General features: G+C 39.2%; 1 non-coding gene across 1 annotated transcript; it reads left to right on the top strand.

Moving 5' to 3' along the window:
• The first annotated feature begins 10,454 nt into the window (after positions 1–10,454).
• Positions 10,455–10,561, top strand: LOC127098804 (small nucleolar RNA R71). The gene has a single exon (XR_007793499.1). It is a non-coding gene; the product is annotated as a small nucleolar RNA R71 (small nucleolar RNA).
• The last annotated feature ends 3,516 nt before the right edge of the window (positions 10,562–14,077 follow it).

The following is a 14,077-nucleotide window of genomic DNA, read 5'->3' on the forward strand; positions in this document are numbered from 1 at the left end:
AAGACACACAAGGTCCATCCCAAAGTCTCTACCAAAAATACTCAAAGGACAATTCAAACAAACTGAAGTAGTAGTCACTGAACCCTTCGCAGGAGTATCAATCACCATACTTCCACGCATCTCAGATATCTCTAACTTAAGTTTCACAGCACAATCCAAAGATATAAAGGAATGAGTAGCACCGGTGTCAATAATAGCTACAAGAGGAAAGCCATTAATATAACACGTACCTCGGATCAACCGATCATCTGCAGCAGTCTCAGAACCCGATAAAGCAAAGACCTTGCCTCCCGACTGGTTCTCTCTCTTCGGCTTAGGACACTGTGGACTAATATGACCCAACTCTCCACAGTTGAAGCAAGTCAGAGTCTTCAACCGGCACTCTGCAGCCAAATGACCACCTTTACCACACTTGAAACACTTCTTCTCAACACTAGCACACTCATGGAAACGATGTCCCGCCTGACCACATCTGTAACACTTAGCAGGAGCACTAGAGTCTCCCCCACTAGGCCTCTTCATCCCACTCTGCTTCTGAAAACCTTTGCCAGCTGCATACGGTTTTCCACGGTCATTCTGATTCTTGCCTTTTCTATCAACCCTCTGCTGATAGCTCTCCGCTCTGGCTTTGGAATCCTGTTCAAAAATCCTGCAACAGTCAACCAAGTCAGAAAACACTCTGATCCGCTGATATCCAATGGCCTGCTTGATCTCGGGACGCAACCCGTTCTCAAACTTCACACATTTTGAAAATTCTCCAGCAGCCTCATTATAGGGAGTATAATACTTTGACAGCTCTGTGAACTTAGCAGCATACTCAGTAACAGACCTGTTACCCTGCTTCAATTCCAAGAACTCTATCTCTTTCTTTCCTCTGACATCCTCTGGAAAATACTTCCTCAGAAATCTCTCTCTGAACACAACCCAAGTGATCTCAGTATTCCCAGCAGATTCCAACTCAGTGCGGGTAGCAACCCACCAATCATCAGCTTCCTCTGACAGCATATGCGTACCGAACCTGACCTTCTGGTTATCGGCACATTCAGTCACTCGGAAGATCCTCTCTATCTCCTTCAACCACTTCTGAGCACCATCTGGATCGTATGCTCCCTTGAACATTGGAGGATTGTTCTTCTGGAACTCACTCAGTTGACGAGCAGCTCCCATTCCCACAACATTCGGATTCTCTCCAAGTACTCCAGCTAGCATACCCAGAGCCTCAGCAATCGCAGCATCGTCTCTACCTCTTCCAGCCATTCTATTCTGAAAACCCAACAAGCTAAAACAATAAGTACTGATAGGGTTACATAACACCTATCCCGTACAGGGGAACAGAATAATTACGACTCGACTCGACCGACTATGCTCTGATACCACTAATGTAACACCCTTCTAAAAATACCCCAATATTTAATTAAAATAACACCATGCAATTCAGAGTAAATATGCAATTTAAGGGTGTCACACAATTATTTCACACCATGTTCCAAATTATCCTGTCATGCTCATTTATTTAATCAAATAAAACATTTGCATAGTTCGCAGCGGAATAAAATCCAACATCAGTATAAAACATGTAACACAATACATGTAAACTTATTCAACAATCATCAATGAAAATAAGTAAAACATCCCGTCCCGATGTTACATCTATCAGAGCACGACCCCCTAAGGAACTATACTAGACTCCAAGGACTAGCTTCTACTCAATCACTACTCGTTACCTGAAAATAAAGTTGTAAGGGTGAGTTCCTCAATCGATATAACAAGCATTATAAAATCTCATGTATTGTTAAGTAAATAACACATTAATCACCCTAATCATATCACTTATTCAGTAACGACACATCAACTCAAATATCATATTCAACACCAACACACTTCATACTCATACTCAATGCCAACACAAACACACAACACACGTATAATACTGGAATACATCCATTCATATTATACGCCATACAAAATTTATGCAATGAGACTCCATGCATGCGGTACCGACTATTCTTGAACATATAGTTCAACTTCACCGACCAATCCAGGTACGGCTACCAAGCTCACTAGTCCCACTCATTTGAGACCTAGTGACTCACATCACTAATTCCTCACTATGGGAATTAGCTACCACCCCAAGGGCCATGCTATGCACGCTAATTCACCTAGCATGCAAACATCAACAACAGTCCAAAACGACTAACATCACTAATTCCTCACCACGGGAATTAGCTACCACCATAAAGGCCACAATATGCATGCTAATCATCTAGCAATGCAACATCACAACAAAATCCACAATGGACATATGCTCACACTCTAAGCCATAAAACAGTCCATTCACAACACATGCATAACATATACATTCACAATATTATGCATACCATCACACATCATCAACACATGTATCAAAACATCATATCATGTCAATTAATTCAATCACAGTATTAGCACACTCTACTAATACCGATACTGCTCAAAACAGCGGGAAATAATCCCTACTATATCACACACGGGTATAGGCAACCATCAATTAGGCATACAACATTTTAATTAACACTTTTTCCCCTCTGCAACAGCATTAACCGGTTAACGCCCTGGGTTAACCGGTTAACGCAGCACAACACGCTTCCTGTCCCAAAACTTAACAGTGTTAACCGGTTAACGCCCTAGGTTAACCGGTTAACGCAGCACAAACAGCAATATCTCAGCAATCACAACAGTGTTAACCGGTTAACACCCTGGGTTAACCGGTTAACACAGACAAAACAGCAATTTACACAATTCAACACAGTGTTAACCGGTTAACACCCTGGGTTAACCGGTTAACGCAAGACAGAAGCTGTTCCTGCGCTAACACAAGGCAGAATGCAGAATTCTCCGCATTTTCCGCCGTTGGAGGACTTCCGGACCTCCGATTCCAATTCCGTAAAAAGCTATACGTTCTGAAATTCACAACTAACTCAAACACAAATTCAATTACAGCCTAAACACAATTTATCCAACATAATTTTTCAGCATTCGTAATCCCAATTAGGGTCAATTCCATGGCTTATCACTACCCAGTACATGCTAATCCATAATACCCATTAAACGACGATAAACCCCCCTTACCTGAGTTAATCCGGCAAAATCTCTAAGCTCCAAGCTCTTCTCCAACCTTTGCTCTCTGGTTCTTCCTCTTTGCCCCTTTCTCCTCTTCTCTGCAGCTTCTCAGTTTTCACGTAAAACCCTTTTACAAAATGAAAACTCTTTTTCCTTATTCCAACTTATATATTTTCCAATAATTATTATTCCAAAATAATAATAATAATAATCCAATACTAAAATAACCCAATTATTTGATTAAATTAATAATATACTATTAACTTAATTTAAATAATTATTTTATTTTATTGGGGTGTTACAGTTATCATCTTCAGATCGGAAGATAATATTTCCGAATTGTTGGTTCTCCGCCATATTGATAGGTAGGTAGAAAGAAGGAAAAGATAGTGAAATATATTTGTGTAGAAAAGGTTTGTTGGAATGATGTGGTGTAGGAAGAAAGGTATTGTAGGTATTTATAGGAAAAGTTTTGGAATTGGGAAGAGGAGCGGGTGAGGGGGAAATAAATGTGGATGAATGTGAGTGGAATGGAGTAAAGGTGAGTTGAATGGAGAAATGAAAAGATGGGGAGCAACGGTCATGTACCCAACGGTCACCTGTTCTGAAGTTGTCACGCTCGTGACAAGTTGTGCTACGGGCGTCATGGGTTGCGTGGCGACCGTGATGGCTTGTGTGACGCTCGTCACACCGGTGAGCTTGCAACGGTCACTGGCGCTCGTGACTGCTTACGTGGGTGCTTCATAAATTATTTTTATTATTATTTTGGTTTTGTTTATTATATTTTCTATTGTTATATTTTTGAATTGCCATGTATGCTATTCTACTACACACCATAGTGTATATATATATATTTTTCTCTAATAGGCTATGTAAGTAGTAGCATATAGTGAATATCATTACTGGAAATTGTAGATATTGCAAAAATCAAAATAAAATAAAATTTAACCAATAATGCCAATAGCTTCAATAAAATAAACATACTGTAACATTTGATGATAAAAGAAAACATGCGAAAAGTAAATACTAAGATAAAAAATAATGTCATACGAAACTATAAATTTCCTAAAACTAAAACTAATTAACTACAATTCTTCTAGCCACTTGTAGGATCTCTGGCCGGAGGAGCAAAGGAATTGACACGGTGTAGCAACTCGTGAAATTGATCTGTTATTCTACCCATGTATTCCATGAATTCATGTCCCATATTAGTTAACTCTTCTCTAATGGCATCTTGTTCTGACATCAAAGCTTGAATGGCGGTGTTATAATCAGTTCCGGGCATATGATGTCTAAGATCAGGTATTGTCGATTCTGCGGACGGGATAGGATGAGGTGGAGAGGCAACATCATGGTAACCAGTTGGTGTCTGTGGATCAGACTCAGCATAAGGAATTTGGTCGTCACAAATCTCATAATCTTGGATGGATTCAACAGATCTAACAGGAGAAGGTATTCCATTCAGGTTGTAGAGCCAATTATTTCGGTTATGGACACTAGTCATCGGACTAGGCATGGTGAATAGGTAAAGAACTTGGTTGTTAATTATTAGTTCAAACTCTTCAGGTCCAAGGTTTCCTATAAACATAGTGTTGAAGAGGAAAGGTATATTCATAGGCTCAATGCCACAAAAAGGGTTCAAATCAAGCATGGGTTGGCGCAATCCAATAGCATTAGCAATCATAGTTATCAATCCTCCTATTAGGATCGGTGCACGGTCGTCTTGAATAAGGCGGTCAAAACTCGCCAACATATAAGTGGCACCATTCACTGGGCGGTTTTGGGAAGCACAAAATATTATGAAGAGTTCATCACATGATATTGTGGTAATGTTGGATCTTTTCCCAAAGAGAGTGTGTGTTAGGATCTTGTGGAAATAACGAAAGGCCGGGTTATGTATGTTTCCAGAAAGAAACTCATGTTCCTCGGGGTCGTCATTTCCTGTCAAACTTCCCCAAAAATGCTCAAGCTCTCTATATTCAAAAAGGTCTTCTTGGCTCATGGTGAATGTATCAAAAGAGGTAGGGAATCCTAAAAGGTTAGTGAATTCTTGAATGTTAAACTGATACTCCATGTTGAACATCCTGAATTGAATGAAACCTCGGTTTATTCCTTTTCCATGGTTTGGTAAATAGATCAGGGAGCTAAGGAATTCTAGAGTTAGCCTCCGGTAGGTAACAAATTGTCTTCGAATAGGAGTGGTTTCCCACCCTATTTGACTCAGCAGATATAAGACACTCTCTCTTAGTCCAAGGGCAGTCATTGCCTAATCATCAGCATAAAAACTTGGGTGCATCTCTCTCTCCGCTAGTTCTTCAAATTTTTGTCTCTGAGCTCTCCCTCGGAATTTGATACCCATACGATCAATATGTCCCATCAGGTTAGTGTTAACTAAAGAAAAGAAAAACAAGAATTTAGTCAGGATTTGGCCAGATGCCGAAAGAAGAAAAGAAGATAAGTTTTATAAAATAAATTAAATGAATAATGAATACTGAATAAAATCAAAAGAATAATCAAAGAAAAAAAATAGTAAAAATTTGTGGGTTGTCTCCCACGAAGCGCTTTGTTTAATGTCGCAAGCTCGACATAAAACTATTAAATGTTAATCTATAAATTTAGGAGACAATACGTCTAAGTGCAGGACTTGCGAGTCTTCATTGTTTTCATCATAGTGATAATGTTTCAGACGCTGCCCGTTTATGATAAATGCTTCAATAGATTTTCCCTTAATTTCCACAGCCCCACTAGGAAAGACATTAGTGACTTGGAAAGGGCCTGACCATCTAGAGCGTAATTTTCCTGGGAATAACTTAAGTCTAGAGTTAAACAATAGGACTACATCGCCTTGTTTGAAGGTTTTCCTTGATATGCGTTTATCATGCCATTTTTTCGTTCTTTCCTTGTAGATTCTGGCATTTTCGTATGCGTCTTGTCTAAGTTCCTTTAATTCGTTTATATCAAGAATTCGCTTTTCACCGGCGGCCTTATAGTTTAAATTTAAAGTTTTAATAGCCCAATAGGCCTTATGTTCTAACTCCACTGGGATGTGGCAAGATTTACCATAAATAAGCCTAAATGGGGTTGTTCCTATGGGAGTTTTGTAAGCGGTTCGATATGCCCATAAAGCTTCGGGTAATTTTGATGACCAGTCTTTCCTCGAGGTGGCGACTGTTTTTTCCAATATCTGTTTAATTTCTCTGTTAGACACTTCCACTTGTCCACTGGTTTGAGGATGGTAAGGTGTCGCTACTCGATGTTTTACACCATACTTAAATAATAGTTTTTCAAATATTCTAGATATGAAATGCGATCCACCATCACTGACTACTATTCTTGGGACACCAAATCTTGGAAAGATTATATTCTTAAAGAGTCTAATTACTACTCGTGTATCGTTTGTTGGAGAAGCTATAGCTTCAATCCATTTTGATACGTAGTCAACCGCTACGAGTATGTACTTGTTATCGAAAGAAGGTGGAAAAGGTCCCATGAAATCTATTCCCCACACGTCGAAAATTTCTACTTCCAAAATTCCTTTTTGTGGCATCTCGTCCCGTCTAGATATGTTTCCTGTGCGTTGACACCTATCACATTTCTTGACAGCGGCATGCACATCCTTCCATATGTTTGGCCAATAGAGACCGGCTTGTAGGATTTTAGAGCAGGTCTTGGATGTACTTGCGTGTCCACCGTAAGGAGCGGAATGACAATGTTGGATTATACTTTCTATCTCTTCTTCAGGTATACAGCGACGGAAAATACCACCGGGGCCTCTTTTGAAAAGTAAAGGGTCGTCCCAGTAATAATGTTTTATGTCATGGAAGAATCGTTTCTTTTGTTGGTAGGATAAATCAAGTGGAACTACTCCGGCGGCTAAATAATTGACAAAATCAGCGTACCATGGTGTAACGTGTATAGCCAAGGTGGTCTCTACCTGTTCATCAGCTCTATTTTCTTCCAAATTAGCTATAAGTTTATCGTACGAGAAATCATCATTGATCGATGTTCTTTCCGGTTCCAGGTTTTCAAGTCTAGAAAGGTGATCTGCTACTACGTTTTCAGTTCCTTTTTTATCTTTGATTTCCAAATCAAATTCTTGTAGCAACAAGATCCACCTTAGGAGTCTAGGTTTAACGTCCTTTTTTGTTAAGAGGTACTTAATGGCAGCGTGATTAGTGTAAACGATTATTTTAGCTCCGACCAAGTAAGAACGAAATTTATCTAGTGCAAATACTACTGCTAAAAGTTCTTTCTCGGTCGTGGCGTAATTCATTTGTGTTTCATCTAGGGTTCTACTTGCATAATATATGACGTGAAGTTTTTTATCCTTTCGTTGTCCTAAAACAGCGCCTACGGCGTAGTCACTTGCGTCACACATTATTTCGAATGGTTCATTCCAATCCGGAGTCTGCATTATGGGCGCGGAGATCAACGCTTGTTTAAGTGTTTGAAATGCTTCTAAACATTTATTGTCGAAGGTGAATTCAGCGTCTTTCATTAATAATTCGGTTAAAGGTTTAGTTATTTTAGAGAAATCTTTAATGAATCTTCGGTAAAAACTGGCATGTCCTAAGAAGCTTCGTACTTGTCTCACAGTTTTTGGAGGTTGAAGGTTTTCGATTACTTCTATTTTGGCTTTGTCTACTTCAATTCCTCTATTTGATATGATGTGTCCTAAAACAATTCCTTCTTGTACCATAAAGTGACATTTTTCCCAATTAAGTACTAGGTTTACTTTTACACATCGTTCTAGAACTCTTTCTAGGTTTTCAAGACATTCTTCGAAACTTTATCCGCATACGGAAAAGTCATCCATAAAGACTTCCATGATGTTTTCGAGAAAATCGGTGAATATTGCCATCATGCACCTTTGGAAGGTTGCAGGAGCATTGCACAAGCCAAACGACATTCGTCGATAAGCGAAGGTACCAAAAGGACATGTGAACGTTGTCTTTTCTTGGTCATCAGGATGAATTGGTATTTGAAAGAAGCCTGAGTAACCGTCCAGATAGCATAAATGAGAATGCTTGGCTAATCGTTCTAACATCTGGTCTATGAATGGTAAAGGAAAATGATCTTTTCGGGTTGCTTTGTTTATCTTCCTATAGTCAATGCACATTCTCCATCCCGATTCGATTCGTTTGGTTATAGTTTCTCCTTTTTCATTTTCGATCACGATTATACCCCCTTTCTTTGGTACTACGTGTACAGGGCTAACCCATTTGCTATCGGATATAGGATATATGATACCTGCCTCTAATGATTTCGTTACTTCCTTCTTTACTACCTCACTCAGGATCGGGTTTAGTCTCCTCTGATGTTCCCTAGAAGTTTTACAGTCTTCTTCTAGCATGATGTGGTGCATACAAATAGAAGGATTTATCCCTTTAAGATCGGTGATGTTGTATCCTAGTGCGGTTGGATATTTTCTTAAGATATGTAGGAGTTTTTCGGTTTCGAGTTTTCCTAGGTCTGCATTGACTATCACTGGTCGTTCAAGTTCTAAGTCTAGGAATTCATATCTCAGATTTTTGGGAAGTGTTTTCAGGTCGAGGGTTGGTTTCTTGAGGCATTGCGTAGGATCCGATGTTATTGCTAAACATTGGTTAAGTCTGTCTTCTACACGACAGTCAGACAATTCGTCATTTTCTAATTCTGTTTCTTTTATGCATTCATCGATGATATCCATGAAGTAACATGTGTCATCTATTGCAGGTGCTTTCAAAAATTTGGAAAGAATGAACTCAATTTTCTCTTCTCCTACTTCGAAAGTGAGTCGTCCTCGTTTTACGTCTATGATGGCACCGGCGGTTGCTAAGAATGGTCTTCCCAATATAATGGGGGTAACTTCATCTTCTCTTATATCTATAATTATAAAATCGGTTGGGATGTAGAATTGACCTATGCGTACGAGAACGTTTTCAAGAATTCCTACGGGATATCTAACGGAACGATCTGCTAATTGCACAGACATTTTAGTTGGTCTTAATTCTCCCATTTCAAGTCTCTTGCATATGGACAAGGGCATAACACTGATACCGGCTCCTAAATCGCATAGAGCTTTGTCTATGACAAATTTTCCTATGTGACAGGGTATAGAGAAACTACCAGGATCTTTTAGTTTAGGAGGCATATTTTGGATTATCGCGCTGCACTCAGCAGTGAGTGTAACGGTTTCGCTATCTTCAAGTTTCCTTTTATTAGAAAGAATTTCTTTTAAGAACTTAGCATATGAGGGCATCTGTGTAATAGCTTCTGTAAAAGGAATGGTGACGTTTAATTGTTTCAGTAGGTCAACAAATTTTTTAAATTGGCCCGCGTCTTTGGTTTTAATTTGCCTTTGAGGATAAGGGATTGGTGGTTTGTAAGGTGGCGGAGGTACATAAGGTTCTTTCTTTTCTACGGTTTCCTTATTACATTCTTCCTTTTCCTTAGGTTTACTTTCTTCCTCAGTTGACTTTTTAGAGTTTTGGTTTTCAATCCTTGGGTCAGACGGTCCTTCTACCTCTGTTCCACTTCTTAATATAATTGCATGAGCGTGGCTTTTCGGGTTAGGTTGGGGCTGTCCAGGAAATGTACCAGTTGGGGCAGCAGTAGGCGCTTGTTGTTGAGCTACTTGCGAGATTTGTGTTTCCAGCATTTTGTTATGGGTAGCCAGGGCATTTACTTTACTTGCTAGTTGTTTAATCTGTTCGTTAGTGTGTACATTCTGGTTTAAGAACTCTTTATTGGTTTGCTGTTGAGAAGCTATGAAGTTCTCCATCATGATTTCCAAGTTGGATTTCCTAGGAACGTTATTATTAGGTGTAGATGGGGTCGACTTTTGATATCCAGGAGGTATAGTTGGGGCTTGACTGGGAGCTTGACGTGGTGCGTATAAAGCATTATTACTCTTATATGAAAAATTAGGATGGTTCTTCCAGTTTGAGTTATAGGTATGCGAGTAGGGATTTCCTTGAGCATAGTTCACTTGCTATGCTTGGATTCCTGTTAGGAGTTGACAATCTGTAGGAGTGTGACCTTGAATTCCACAGACTTCGCAATTTTGAGTTACGGCAACCACGGTGGCTGGAGGTGATACATTCAAACTTTCAATTTTCTGGGCAAGAGCATCCACTTTTGCATTAACATGATCAAGGCTACTTATCTCGTACATGCCCCCTTTTGTTTGAGGTTTTTCTACCATCGTTCGGTCGCTTCCCCACTGATAATGGTTTTGGGCCATGCTCTCAATAAGTTGATAAGCATCGGCGTAAGGTTTATCCATAAGCGCACCACCTGCGGCGGCGTCTATTGTTAACCTTGTGTTGTACAAGAGACCATTATAGAATGTATGAATTACTAACCAGTCCTCTAAACCATGGTGTGGACAAAGTCTCATCATGTCTTTGTATCTTTCCCATGCTTCGAAAAGAGACTCGTTATCTTTCTGCTTAAATCCATTTATCTGGGCTCTTAACATAGCTGTTTTGCTTGGAGGAAAATATCGGGCAAGGAAGACTTTCTTCAACTCATTCCATGTGGTGACTGAGTTGAAAGGAAGAGACTGAAGCCATCTTCTAGCTTTATCCCTTAACGAGAAAGGAAAGAGACGAAGTCGAATTGCCTCTGAAGTGACACCATTAGCTATAACAATATCAGCGTATTGGACAAATACGAATAAATGAAGGTTTGGATCCTCGGTAGGATTTCCAGAAAATTGGTTCTGTTGCACTGCCTGTAACAACGAAGGTTTAAGTTCGAAGTTGTTTGCTTCGATTGCGGGTGGAGCAATACTCGAATGCGGCTCATCTTGCGATGGAGCAACGTAATCTCGAAGAGCACGAGCTGGTTCTGCCATCTCGGGTATCGGCGAAGGAAGGAGATTTTTTGAGATCAGGAATTTCGATTGGAGGAAGATTGTTTGCAGCACGATACTCCCGAATTTGTCGTAAGACTCGGAGATATGGTTCAACGTCGTTGATTCGTAAGTAGTACGGTTCGCCTTGTGAGCGAGTGTGTGGCATACAAATCAACGAAAAACAAGGAAAAGAAAGAAAAAAAAATGCCTTAGTCTCTACAGCGTAACAGAAGAGTTACGATATCGACTAAATAAAAGTCCCCGGCAACAGCGCCAAAAACTTGATCGCGACTTTATGAGTCTATTGGGGTATTAACTGCAAGTGCACAATCTAATCGCGTAGTTTTAAAAGATATCGATCCCACAGGGACTTAATGAATCGATATACCGTTTTTCTAAGGTTACTTCGTAAAGCTAAGGCGGATGATACTTTGATGATTAGGGGAAAAGTAAAACTAAAATTGGATCTAGATTAAATATCAAATAACACGGATATCGGTATGTAGTTCGTCGTAATTAGGGAATCAAGTCTTCGTTGGTTTCTTAGTTTTAAAATAAGTCTTATCAGTAGACACTATTGATTAAAAGTTTTTTCTCAAACTCTCGCTCTATTGAATCAGATTATGATTCTATATTAACGTACGCTCTCACTATTTAGTTAAATATAAAATCACTTTTTGAAAGCAATGAAATCTGTAGAAACTCTTTTTTAAGAAAATACTAACCGTTTAAACACCCTCGTCTCAAACTCTCGCTCTGTTGACTTAGATTATATGATTAAACTTAAATGCTTAACTCTCGTCCTCACATTTAACTTTTAAAAATAATTTTTGAAAATGATTGGAATTTAATTAACTTTAAAAATTGCTCTCGCCCTGATTTAAAGTTAATGTCCAATTTACACTGTCCAATTAAAAGCTCAAATCGTCGTTCTATTGATTTTAACTTCTTTATGTCTTTTACTCTCGTACAAAAACTTTGGTATTAACTCTGTAAATTGAGACCATAAAAAGAGTGACTATATTTTGAAATAAATTTAAACCAACTCAGTTTTGATTCCTTTATTCCGCTTACTTTACATACCGATATCTAAATTTATTTAGCCGGACATGCTAAACAAACCTAAACAATTATTATGCTTAAATACAGCCATATCAGACAAACAGTATAGATAAACAGCAACACAAAGCATATATAAGTTAAAACGATAAATTAATGAACCTGTAAAATTAATAGAAATCTTGGTTGTTCCCTAGCTTCGATGCTTGAACACTCCACCACAAACCGGTTGGATTTGTTCTTCACAATCTTCGATCAGACAGTAAAATAAAAACAAAGAAGTAAAACACTATGATCTAACGTAAGGTTAGATCCAGTAAAAGTTACACAATAGTTTCCGGTGTAGAAACTATTGTGAGAAAATTAATTGAATGCCTAGAAACTAAGCTAACAAAGAAAAGAAAAGAAAATGCTAAGGAAAATAAAAATGCTGAGAAAATGGAATGCTGGAAAATATATTGCTGAAAAAAAACTTGCACGGAGGAAAAGAGAGGAACCCTCAATTGGATCCCTTGAGGTCTATTTATATTCATCCATAAAGTAACCGTTTCTTCCAAAGTCTCTTCAGTAGGTTTTGTAACGTGTCAACGAGTCAAGCGGAGAAATAGGGAAGGAGTGCTTCTGTTACGCGCGTCAAAGTCAAAGGCAGAAGAATAGGAGTGGGGGTGTGACGTCCGTCACACCATGTGTTACGCTCGTAACACTAAGCAGAGGGGCGTGACGCTCGTCACACCATGTGTGGCGGTCGTCACAGCGTCACAACTCTTTTCCTTTGTAGTTGTGTGCTGGGCTTTAGTGGAATGCTTTTCCTAGAGAATCCTCTTTTTGCACCCCCTTTTCTTTCTTTTTTCACATATGCTTCAAATAATGTTACCTGAAACAAATAGAAGGAAAATACCAAGTAATATCGAATAATATAATATAAATCGAATCAAATAATAATATAATTTAATTAAATCGAGTCCAAAAATGTGATATTATTTCGTGTTATCACTAAGACATCGCGTCTTATGCCTACATATCTTCTATATCCAGAGGAGAATCAGAGCACTCGTAGCTCGGCTAACGCACGCCGAAACAAGACACCAAAACGGGACGCTGAGACGTCAGAAGAAACACTCAAAGGGAAACAGAATGCCAATACATGGACTTATATCCGACTCCTAACAACAACAAACAAAAGGAAACAGAATGCCAATACATGGACTTACACCCGACTCCCAACAATAACAAACACAAACAGGAAACAGAATGCCAATACATGGACTTCCACCCGACTCCCAACAATAACAAACACAAACAGGAAACAGAATGCCAATACATGGACTTACACCCGACTCCCAACAATAACCATCACAAATGAACCCCGAATATGAACCCCAACTGAATAACAAACACCACAAATGATCCCCAATATGAACCCCAAGTAACAACAACCGTCACATATGAACCCCGAGATGAACCCCAATATGAATGACAACCGTCATAAATGAACCCCGAGATGAATATAGGTGAACCCCAAATGGATAACAATCAATAAAATAAGAAATCCCCAAGGTATGAACATACCACCGCACACACGCTGAACAAACGGGTACTCACACCAAAACAAAGAAAAGGGTGAACAAACACACGAAAACAACACAACAAAAAAAGAAAAAGGGTGCCCGGAGAGATTGATCACAACCTCCTGCCTACGTATCTCATCTGGTATGAGAATCAGGGCGACGTAGTTCCCCTTAACAGGGGTAAGACACTCTCCTAACCAGAGACCAGGGAGACAACAAACTAATAGGGAGACTAAGACTCGATCCTAATAGTTGTCATGCAATCAATATCCCTAAATTGAGGTCTCTAACATGCATTCAACTTCCTCAAAAATCAATCATACAACTCCTACAGAAATGGAGATGAGAAGAGGAAAGCAGATAAACACACCAGCACAAGTGGACAAGCATCACACACTATATCCATACAAGAGGCCTAAACAATGGGTGGGCTTTAGTCAAGAGGGGTCATATCAACCTCGACAAATAAGCCAAACTGTAAGGGTAATCAACTGGGCTCTTAACCACTGAT

The sequence above is a fragment of the Lathyrus oleraceus genome, chromosome 6, assembly GCF_024323335.1.
Source record: "Lathyrus oleraceus cultivar Zhongwan6 chromosome 6, CAAS_Psat_ZW6_1.0, whole genome shotgun sequence".
In the NCBI taxonomy this organism is placed as follows: Eukaryota; Viridiplantae; Streptophyta; class Magnoliopsida; order Fabales; family Fabaceae; genus Lathyrus; species Lathyrus oleraceus.